Source organism: Grampus griseus, assembly GCF_964374135.1.
Source record: "Grampus griseus genome assembly, chromosome: 10".
Classification (NCBI taxonomy): domain Eukaryota; kingdom Metazoa; phylum Chordata; class Mammalia; order Artiodactyla; family Delphinidae; genus Grampus; species Grampus griseus.
This window is the reverse complement of record NC_139004.1, coordinates 41548746-41561038: the sequence shown is the minus strand read 5'-3', so window position 1 is coordinate 41561038 and position 12293 is coordinate 41548746.

The window sequence follows — 12293 nt, the reverse complement described above, 5'->3', positions numbered from 1 at the left end:
GCCTGCGTACCGCAAAAAAACAAACTTGTACATGAATGTTCATAGCAGCTTTATTAATAATAGCTCTAAACTGGAAACAGCTCAAATGTCCTTTGCAGGTGAATATTATACAAACCGTGGTAACCTCAGACCACGGAACATTAGTCAGCTATACAATAAACTAACTTCTGATGCCTGCAGCAACCTGGATGAACCTCACGAGGATTACGCTGGGTGAAAAAAGCCAGCTCCCAAAGATTCCACACTGCATGATTTCATTTATAAAATAGTCTTGAAATGACAAAGTTATAAAAATGATCAGATTAGCGAATGCCAGGGGATAAAGAAGGGGTCGATGTGGCTATAAAAGGGCAACAAGGGGCATTTTTGTGGTGATGGAAACTTTCTGGATCTTGACAATATCCACATCAATATACTGGGTGTGATACAGAATGACTTTTTTGCAAGATGTAACCACTGAGGGAAACTGGGTAAAAGATAACAACGAATCCCTCTGTATTATTTCTCTCAACTTCATGTGAATCTACAATTGCCTCAAAACAAATTATACTGATGAGCAATTTCATCTGCCTTGAATAGAAAGCAAAAACAAAAACAACACATAGCTGGGAGGGTGAGAGCTTGTGTGTAGGCTCACACCACCAGGTTCAAAGCCTGCTTCCCAAATTACAGTAAGTCCCCTACATAACAAACCTTCAAGTTGTGTCGAAGATGCAAACGTGGGTTCCATCAACGTCAGGCGTGAGTGAAATTGCAGCTTGCCCTCTGATTGTGTTAGCTGGGTACATAGGCTAACTTTGTTGGACTTAACGAACAAATTGGACTGAGGAATACACTCTCGGAACAGAACTCGTTCATATGTAGAGGACTTACTGTATTGCGAAGCTCTTGGACAAGTGACCTATGTCCACAAGCCTCAGTCTGTGTTTGTTACCGAATGCAAGTTCATGTTCCTGACCCCCAGTGAGGCCAATCAAACTGAAACATCAGAGTTTGGAGCAGGGAAAGGCTTACTGCAGGGCCCAGCAAGGAGAACTGGTGGCTTAGGTGGCTCACACTCAAAAACCCCGAGCTCCCCACAGGGTTCTAGCAAAGCATTTGTAAAGGCCAGGTGAGGGAGGGACATCTCAGGGAATGTGGTCATCTGAGGCACAGTTCTCTGATTGGTTGATGGTGAGGTACCAAGGTGGTGTCACAAGGGTTAACAATGTCAATCCTTAGGCTCCAATAGGTCTAGGGACTATGTGGTCATGGTCATCAAGTAGTTAATTTCTTCTATTTGGTGGTGGTTTTTAACATCTGAAAATCTCAGGAAATATGAGATGCTATTATTGGGGGGTACTTCAGAGAGGAGCTAAAGCAGAAGATAATGGGGCAGGGGTCTGTCCCAAGAAGGCCCCATAGGGTCCTACTCAGTTACATGTTAGTGGCATTAGGTCATTCTAAGGAATAAATGAGGTAATACTCTTAAAATATTTAGCTTTTATCATAATTATTATTATACTACTATTCGTATTTTACGTTTTAACAATCTGTTAGAGTATAAACACTATAAAGATACAAAAATTGTTTGTTCACAAGAGTCTTTTAGGATTCAAAAAAAGGTAGTGTTTTCTGTCATCCCATTAACAATGTTATGCACTGTTTTGTCAACTGCAGTATTAAGCAAACAGTCAAACCTAGTCTCCATTTGTTTATGGTTTCTGATCTAAGAAAACTCATTGAAAGACTTCTGAAATAAGAAGAGGTCAGTGGAAAAATGCTCCAAGGAGAAATTACAAGCTTCTTAAATGACAGATAGTCTGAGGTTATGATTATTTCATGTGCAAGCAGCTGGCCCCAAATCAGGACTTTGACTGAAAAATACCAAACAGATCAGAGTTGCCAGTGTCTTTGAGGTCCTTTTCCCAACTTCCATCTTAGGCTGTTCCTATTCAACTATTGAATGCTGTTATGAATTCAATTGTGTCCTCCAACAAAATATGTTTAAGTCCTAACCCTCAGTACCAGTGAATGTGATCTTATTTGGAAATAGGGTCTTCTTTGTAAGATACAGGACATAGACAAATACACAGGGAGAACTCCAAATGAGGACAGAATAAGAGATTGGAATGCTAAGGATTTCTGGCAACACCAGAGTTAAGAGAAAGCCACGGACAGACTAACCCCTAGAGCCTTCTAAGAAAATGAGGTTCTGAGGAAACCTTGATTTCAGAGTATTAGCCTCTAGAACTGTGAGAGAATAAACTCTATTGTTTCAGGACAAAATTTGTGGTAGTTATAGCAATACAAGGAAGCTAATATAAACACACATAGGATTGTCTTTATTTGTAAACCTTAAAGAACGTAAAATAAAGGAACTTAATAAAAAATTAATTTACCCTCCACAAGTAATTTCAAGTGTTTTTCTAGTTTATGTGGTATTATAAAACCAGTTCTCTGACATAACTTCAATGTTAGGCAAATTTCACTAAGGGACATTTTACAGTCTTTTAAATATTGAGGAAAAAATGCCTCATATCACTCTTTTTTTGGGGGGTGAGAACTGACTCTATGATGTGTATCAAAATGTCTACTTACAGGGCTTCCCTGGTGGCGCAGTGGTTGAGAGTCCGCCTGCCGATGCAGCGGACACGGGTTCGTGCCCCGGTCCGGGAAGATCCCACATGCAGCGGAGCAGCTGGGCCCGTGAGCCATGGCCACTGAGCCTGCGCGTCCGGAGCCTGTGGTCCGCAACGGGAGAGGCCACAACAGTGAGAGGCCCGCGTACCACAAAAAAAAAAAAAATATATATATATATATATATATATATGTCTACTTATAGAAGATGAGAACATGTTTTATAAAGGATTGTTTCAGAACATCCCTGTCTTATAAAATCATAATCTATGGTGGACCACTGTTCAAACTCATATATCTCTTCTTCATTCAAATTTGTACCTGCCAAGATAAGTTTGACTTTGATTATCAGAAATTTAAGATGACAATTAAAACATTAAAGAAGTTACTGTTAAATTAAAAATTCACTATAATACTGAAGCTGCCAAGGACAATCTGATATCTAATTTTGGCATCCAAATGTATTAGGAGATTCTAAGCTGGCTTCATAATAACACTTAAAACAAAATGGTCCAGTATCCAAGAGCACAGGTCACAGGCTTCCACAGAGCAGGCCAAGGAATACATGCCTGCGTGGCACACGCAATCAGAGTGTGGGTGTAGATGTCTCCATACGTGAGTCACCTACAGAATCACCCATCTTATCAAACTCATGAAAAGCACAAAACTAAGCAGCTCCAACTCATTTTATAAATCCCAAATGAAAATTCCATTTGCTCAATATCTAATCATTTATTAGTTTCCTTAATCTCTTTTAATTGGGGATAGAATGATGATCACTTTCACATCAAAATAATTGCAGGGTTTGTTTATATTGGCTGCTCTTCAATATATTTGCACCCCCAGTCTAAACTATAGTTCAAATGTAAGAAAATAAAGGCCACCAATTTATGTTAATGACATTAAAACATAATCCTTCACTACCATTTGGAAGGATTTATTGAGTAATTCCTGTAAAGAAATTTGTGGGAAAAAGAATAAACACTTTACTGAGAGAACATATACTTAATAGTCAAACTGCAGAGGATTACTCTATGCATGGCTTAAAATGCAAGAGAAATTAGAGTAAAATTACTTTTTGACCAATATCTAACCTGTTCCTGAACTGTGTTTTATTATGATATTAGTACACCAGAAGCTCCAATGGATGAAACAAGGTCATCCTGATGGGTTGTAACTTGTGCCAAAATGATCCATCTCCACCTGATCCTGATAAATGTGTGTAACAACCATTTGGACCAATAAATAGAAAAACATTGATACAGTTTACAGAATTGAACAATAGCATATATATTAGATGCCAGAATCAATATTCAAAATGAATTCAAAATGATCTTAAGTAGTGAAATATAAATTTATTTAAATTTAATAAATCAACTGGATAGGATTAAACTCAATAAAATAAATTTTAAAGTTTGAATTTACATTTAAAACTAGCTATACAAGTATAGGATGGAGGAGGGTTTGGGAGCAGATTATGTCATAAAGAATAGTTGAATAATTGGAATGTTTAGTCCAAAGAGAACACAAAGATAGGGCATATTAGGGTAGTCTTTAGTTACAAGAAATGGTGAAGCAGAATTATTTTAAAGGCAAATGACAAATCACAAGTTGGCTCAGTGACCCAGAGTGGGAAAGATGGCCCAGGATTTGACTTCTGCTCTGCCACATACTGGTTGTTAAGACCTAGGTCTTCATTATTTCAGGGCTCCGAACCTCGTGTTCCTCACCAGGAAAATGGGTAAAATAACAGTACTGATAGCAAAGGGTTTCTATAAAGACTAAATGAGATTAAAGCTTTACTCTATATCAGCCATAAAAACTGCTAAAAATGGTGAGGTAGTCATATAGGAAGGAGTTTTATTTAGTAATAAGGCTCTATTTTTCTTTCTTACTGAGAATCCTCTCTCTGTATGTAATCACACAGAGGACATATTTTTGGATAGAGTCCTATAATGTGTCACATATTGGCTTCCTGGGGGACCCTTTGCTTTAAATTTTTAACATGATGTTTATTTGGCCTTCTGAAGAGACCTGGGATACCCACAAACTCACGAACTTTGTTTGGAAGCAAGGAAGTGGTGAGCAAAGCGTTTCTTAGGTGTAACAAAGACCTGCCTACTATGCCCTGTCCTGGATTCTCCAGAGTCAGCCTTCACAGTTTAGCTTCATTCTTTTGAAGTTAAATAAACAACATTATACACAAATGCAAAACAAATGAACAAAAAAACCCAAGAAAGTCAGAAGGTGTCTCTAGTAGTTTTAATAGCAGGCAAAAATGCTTCTGTTATGATGCTATATGGACAAGAAGCAGGCTACCAAACTACAAAAAAGCAAAATTATAACTAAAGAAAATTCGTCCAAAACCAAAAGGAAACACACACATAAAAATGAGAGTGCTTGTCTTAGAGTGGTGGTTCTATGAGTGATGTTTTAAAACTTCTTTACACGTTTCTGTATTTGCCAGATGTGTATCAATGAATATGTATTGTTGGCACTGGGGAAAAAGAAAGATGATAAAAAAAGTATCCCAACAGTTATTTTTGACTTTAGAATGTCCTCTTTTTTTCAGTCATGTGCTAAGTTAACTGTAATAGGTAATTTAAAACTCTGCATATAATAATTATTAGACTCTGCAGTCTAATAATTATTACAAAGCAACACACGAAAAACTACAAAATGTCCAGAAAATAAAGCTATGGTCACAGGGACCACAAAGAAAAAAATAAAATTAAAATAACTCCATGTGGTTAACGAGGTCTTACTAAGTAGCTCAGAGATGCACAGTGTCATCCCCAACTCTCAGGGGTCAGGACCAGAACCAGGGCAAGGAGTGCCACAGCACTCGTGGCACCTGTTATCACATCTGATGCATCAATTAAAGGCCTTATTCACTATACCTCCTTCTCTAGACTAGGAGCTCTGGGATAGAGGAGACTCTCTGTTTAGCACACTCATTAATGCTCAGGATGGACATAATTGTTAAATAATAAGCTAATCACATACTGCCTTAATAACTCAAAGTAAGAGAATGAGAGTTGATTAAAGTATGATAGGTCAAAAATTGCCAAAATATAAATTTTTTTATAAAGCAATAATACCCATGCAGAACTTTTAAAGATAGAAGCAACTACTTGTTTATATTAACTAGAGGTTAATTTTTTGACAATACAAAATATTACCCATTTGTAAAGCACTTCTAAGAAAATAATTAGAAACCCAGTGACTGCTGTAAGTCATTAGATAAATCCAGATATCTCTATCAAAAAACACAAACACTTATTTCAAATGAGCACTTTGTCAGGAGAATGGAGATGTTATCAAGTGTCACTTGGGGATTCTAACAAAAATTTGTATTTGGAAATGTTTAATTATGTTGAAGTCATTCTGAAAACGGTTTCTGTGCATTTAACATCTTTACTAGAGTATAATTGCTTTACAATGGTGTGTTAGTTTCTGCTGTATAACAAAGTGAATCATCTATATATATACATATATCCCCATATCCCCTCCCTCTTGTGTCTCATTCCCACCCTCCCTATGCCACCCCTCTAGGTGGTCACAAAGCACCAAGCTGATCTCCCTGTGCTATGCAGCTGCTTCCCACTAGCTATCTATTTTACACTTGGTAGTGTGTATATGTCAATGTGACTCTCTCACTTCGTCCCAGCTTACCCTTTCCCCTCCCCGTGTCCTCAAGTCCGTTCTCTATATCTGTGTCTTTATTCCATTCCTGCCCATAGGTTCATCAGAACCATTTCTTTTTTTTTTTTAGATTCTATATATATGTGTTAGCATACACTATTTGTTTTCCTCTTTCTGACTTACTTCACTCTATATGACAGACTCTAGGCCCATCGACCTCACTACAAATAACTCAATTTTGTTTCTTTTTATGGCTGAGTAATATTCCATTGTATATATGTGCCACATCTTCTTGATCCATTCATCAGTCGATGGACACTTAGGTTGCTTCCATGTCCTGGCTATTGTAAATAGTACTGCAGTGAACATTGTGGTACATGTCTCTTTTTGAACTATGGTTTTCTCAGGGTATATGCCCAGTAGTCGGATTGCTGGGTCATATGGTAGTTCTAGTTTTAGTTTTTTAAGGAACCTCCATACTGTTCTCCATAGTGGCTGTATCAATTTACATTCCCACCAACAGTGCAAGAGGGTTCTCTTTTCTCCACACCCTCTCCAACATTTATTCTTTGTAGATATTTTTTATACACCTGTTCCATTAGGAAGGAAAAGAACAAATTTTCAAATGCATAAGATGCTAGAAATGTATTGGGTTTTTCTTTTGTTGTTTTGTTTTGTTTTTTGCAGAACACGGGTCTCTCACTGTTGTGGCCTTTCCCGTTGCGGAGCACAGGCTCTGGACGTGCAGGCTCAGCGGCCATGGCTCACAGGCTCAGCCGCTCCGCGGCATGTGGGATCTTCCCGGACAAGGGCACGAACCCGTGTCCCCTGCATCAGCAGGCAGACTCTCAACCACTGCGCCACCAGGGAAGCCCTCTTTGTAGATTTTTTGATATGGCCATTCTGACCAGTGTGAGGTGATAGATCATTGTAGTTTTGATTTGAATTTCTCTAATGATTAGTGATGTTGAGCATCCTTTCATGTGTTTATTGGCAATCTGTTATCTTCTTTGGAGAAATGTCTATTTAGGTCTTCTGCCCATTTTTGGATTGGGTTTCTGTTTTCTTGATATTGAGCTTCATGAGCTGCTTGTATATTTTGGAGATTAATCCTTTGTCAGTTGCTTTGTTTGCAAATATTTTCTCCCATTCTGAGGGTTGCCTTTTCGGCTTGTTTACGGTTTCCTTTGCTGTGCAAAAGCTTTGAAGTTTCATTAAGTCCCATTTGTTTATTTTTGTTTTCATTTCCATTTGTCTAGGAGGTGGGTCAAAAAGGATCTTGCTGTGATATGTCAAAGAGTGTTCTTCCTATGTTTTCCTCTAAGAGTTTTATAGTGTCTGGCCTTACAGTTAGGGCTTTAATCCATTTCGAGTTTATTTTTGTGTATGGTGTTAGGGAGTGTTCTAATTTCATTCTTTTACATGTAGCAGTCCAGTTTTCCCAGCACCACTTATTGAAGAGGCTGTCTTTTCTCCATTGTATATTCTTGCTTCCTTTATCAAAGATAAGGTGACCATATGTGTGTGGGTTTATCTCTGGGCTTTCTATCCTGTTCCATTGATCTATATTTCTGTTTTTGTGCCAGTACCCTATTGTCTTGACTACTGTAGCTTTGTAGTATGGTCTGAAGTCAGGGAGCCCGATTCCTCCAGCTCCATTTTTCTTTCTCAAGATTGCTTTGGCTATTCAGGATCTTTTGTGTTTCCATACAAATTGTGAAATTTTTTGTTCTAGTTCTGTGAAAAAATGCCATTGGTAGTTTGATAGGGATTGCATTGAATCTGTAGATTGCTTTGTGTAGTGTAGTCATTTTCACAATGTTGATTCTTCCAATCCCAGAACATGGTATATCTCTCCATCTGTTTATATCATCTTTAATTTTAAAGTCCTGTGTTTTTCAATGGAAATAGTGATACAAATTAGCTGTAAAGCATGACTCATTTCACCTCTGTTATTAATGTCAGTTATATTATTAAATGGATTTATTTCAGCAGGAAGGAATGATTCATTCTCTGTTTAAATGAATTATGATTACAGACGTTTGGTATATCATTAAGGTGAAACTGGCATCGACGATATATTCCAGAGCAGCCTGGAGAAGTTTAAAAGTCCACATTTTTTTTTTAACAGCGTGATAAAACACAGCAGTGTGAGGCTTCTGTTTGTCCAATAAATTATCCTGTTACAAAGCCAGATTATGGTTTCGAGCAGTATGTAAATCTCTCCATTCTAAAGGTACGTAAAACTTGTGCGAGTCACTTGGTGGCCGTCTGGGTTATCAGACCAACTGGGGTGTCACAGGGCTTGTGCTCAAGTGACCCTTATTTTACTTAATAACGACCCCAAAGCAAGAGGAGTGAAGATGGCAATTCGGAAACGCCAGAGAGAGGATGTAAAATGCTTCCTTTGAGTGAAAAGGCGAAAGCTCTGTACTTTTCATCAGGAAAGAAAAAAAGGTGTGTGCTGAGGCTGCTGAGATCCACGGGCTTAGTAGTACAAGATGAGCACTTTCTTCTAGATACCTTGAAATATTTACGAGAATGCGTCCACTTTAGGAAGAAGCTAGAGCCATGTGGCTGACAGGGTCTTGGTGCTCCACCTGGGTGTCAGGCCTGAGCCTCTGAGGTGGGAGAGCCGAGTTCAGGACACTGGTCCAGCAGAGACCTCCCGGCCCCACGTAATATCAAACGGCCAAAGCTCTCTCAGAGATCTCCGTCTCAACACTAAGACCCAGCTCCGCTCAAAGACCAGCAAGCTACAGTGCTAGACACCCTATGCCAAACAACTGGCAAGACAGGAACACAGACCCATCCAATATCAGAGAGGCTGCCTAAAATCATAATAAGCTCACAGACACCCCAAAACACACCACCGGATGTGCTTAGCTAGCTATATCACAGTTGAAATAAAGTGATCCTCTTTTATTTTCTCCCAGAAATTCCCCCTAAAAACATGTGATTGGAAAACTAGCCCATAAGCTTCTTCATTGGCTCCTCTCACTTGTTTATAAAACAATTGCACACGTAGAAATTAGTTAATCAGGTCTAAATAAAGAAACACATTTTTTAAATGTGTAAAATGCTGCTGCATTTGTATAATGGATTCTAGGTCTTGTGGATTTCAGGGAAACAGTAACCTGAGTTCCCTGTGATCTCTCTTCGTAACTGTGCTTTAATCTCTCTGACCGTGGTTCTAACCCGGAAAACTGTAATGACAAGCAATCCCTACAACAATGTACATTTTCAAGTGGAAAGACCCTGGCACTGTTCTGAAGGTGTGTTATCACTGGTTACATTATCAAAAGCTATCTTCTCTGTGCTTCAGTTGTAACCATCCTCTGTACAAATCAAGAAAGTCATTCACATGTATGTATACATGTGAATACATGTATACAAAATAAACAACTATTGAGGGTCTCCCCCAGATAATGGTATTACTATGCTGTGATATTAAAATCAAAAGTAACAATTTGTTTCTTTAACTCAAATCATTAATGATTTTATCAAGTCACTTACTGTGCACACACCTACTAAGGATGATCTAGGGCTCCTGTCCCAAATTTCTGGGAAATCATATTTGGGATCCAATGGCCTTGAATAGATTTTATGCTCTTTTCCCTTTAGGTTTCTTGTCCTAACTCTTCTACATACAAGATGCAACCTGCTAACTGGGAGTAAGTCTACTCTATAAACAAAACACGGATTTAATATAGTTTGAAGACACTGTCTTAATAACAGCGCTCTGAATTAAGGCTTTGAGGATGTACCAGATGTGACTGATTTCTCAGGGAATACCTTTAGATGCGAGTGTACAAGAACTGGCCAATTGCACAAACAAATGCTTTTGTAATAAAGCACTTTTCATGTTACTCTCAATGTTTAGAGGCTGATGTTTTTTGCCTCACATTAACAGACACGGAAATTGTAGACATAGGCTATCATTTCAATTTTCTTTAGTATCATTTTTCTATTGAGATTTTTTTTAAAAGAAAGATTCAATTATATGTTTAAGTGGTCCCTTACTTAGTCCTTTTGACCTGTGACTTTTTCTGCATTAGACACTGACACTCAAAGTAACTCTTCTGTGATAAATCCAGTCTTTAATCCATCAACTAAGAAACATTTCAATTTACTGCCCAGTAAGGCTGTCAGCATGTCAATATGCAGTTTCAAAACATCGTTATCCTCTTTTTACTGTCTTATTTGCACTCTTATTTGAATATTTTATTCCAACTTGAACTTATAAGTTTTTGAAAAATAGATAAATGAAAGTCTCCATGGTAGTGATAAAATGCTTATCTGATAAATAGAATATAATCAAGGCAAAGATGGAAATGATTGGATATGACAAATGAGGCAAATCTTTAGTTTTAAACAGATGATCATTATACACCTGTTCCATTAGGAAGGAAAATAAATTTTCAAATGCATAAGATGCTAGAAATGTATTTTTTTGTTGTTGTTGTTTTGTTTTGTTTTTTGCAGTACGTGCGCCTCTCACTGTTGTGGCCTCTCCCGTTGAGAAGCACAGGCTCCGGACGCGCAGGCTCAGCGGCCATAGATCACAGGCCCAGCCACTCTGCGGCATGTGGGATCTTCCCGGACCGGGGCATGAACCCGTGTCCCCTGCATCGGTAGGCGGACTCCCAACCACTGCGTCACCAGGGAAGCCCTAGAAATGTATTGTTAAATATTGTATTTAACATTAAAGTGTAACTGGCAATATTATTTATAGTTTGGCTATCAGAGAATAAAACTTCTCTTGTAATGTGTTTTTTTAATACAATTTGATTTTACAGATTTTTAGAAACATATAATGTACCAAAGTAGAGACCTGTACTGATGGAGATGACAGATGGAAATGAAGAAAGATAAATAAATAAATAGGGGAACAAATGGAGAAACAGACAAACAGAAGTAGGGAATGGGAGGGCTGGACAGAGAAAAGATGACAGGTGAGGTAGCAAAAGAAGACGAGAGAAAGGATGAGATGGTGGAGCAAAGAAAGAAAGAGAAGACTGAGGAAAAGAAAGAAAAGGAAGAGAAGGAACGAGAAGGGACAAAGAGAGGCCAAAAAGGCTAAATGGACAGTAAGACTGGAAAGCAAAGGAACGGTTGAGACTGCAAAAAAACCCTGAAATCATTGGGAAACACCGTCAACAGTTCCTTACTCTAAAAACACCTTACCTTTTTTTCACTTTTCTCAAACCAATAATTCAGGAGTTACGTTTATTTGAGAAAAATACATTTTTTAAAAAACATCAGGAAACAGCTATTGAATGAGTCAGATGATACTGAGTATTTGGAGCAACACACTGTTTAGAAGTGAAGCCATCATTGCTTCTGCATGTATATAAAAGACAGCCCAGACAGACATCCCATGGTGAGCGACGCTATTACAGCCATTGAGGTGGAAGATGCCGCTTTTTAGTACTCTGAAAACTGCCTTTTCTTCCCCAAGTGAGTAATGCTTATACAATCTGAGAAGCAACGTGATAATAAACAGAGAACTAAAACCTTTTGAAATGAAAGTTGGACAATAGAAGTGGAAATAATGAGATTCCAGTGATACCTTGGGGAGACCTTAGTTAACACTATTTTATGGTACCGTCAATTAAAAGCAATCACAGAGAATTTCAGAGCACAATGGGATACACCAGTGATCATGTATCCAAGCCCTTTCACACCAGTGAAAAACTTGAGAGGTTGAGAGAATTTAAATACTCCGTCCAAAATCACCACTAACTCAGGTCTGCTAATGTTCAATTTCACAAATGATTAATGAACATATACAATATCTGCTGAGATCTTCACAGTATGAAGGAAATACTGAGTAAAGGGACCTGATCATTAATATCTATTTGTACTTATTAGGTTCCTAACTGTGAGCTTCCTGAGATCCAAGAACAGGATCTTGTTACCCTTACATTCCTGGAGTAGAACACATTGCTTGGTGCATAACTGTCAATATATATATGTTGAATGAATAGATAGGGCACAAGAGCACAAAGTTATAACCTTTACATCAT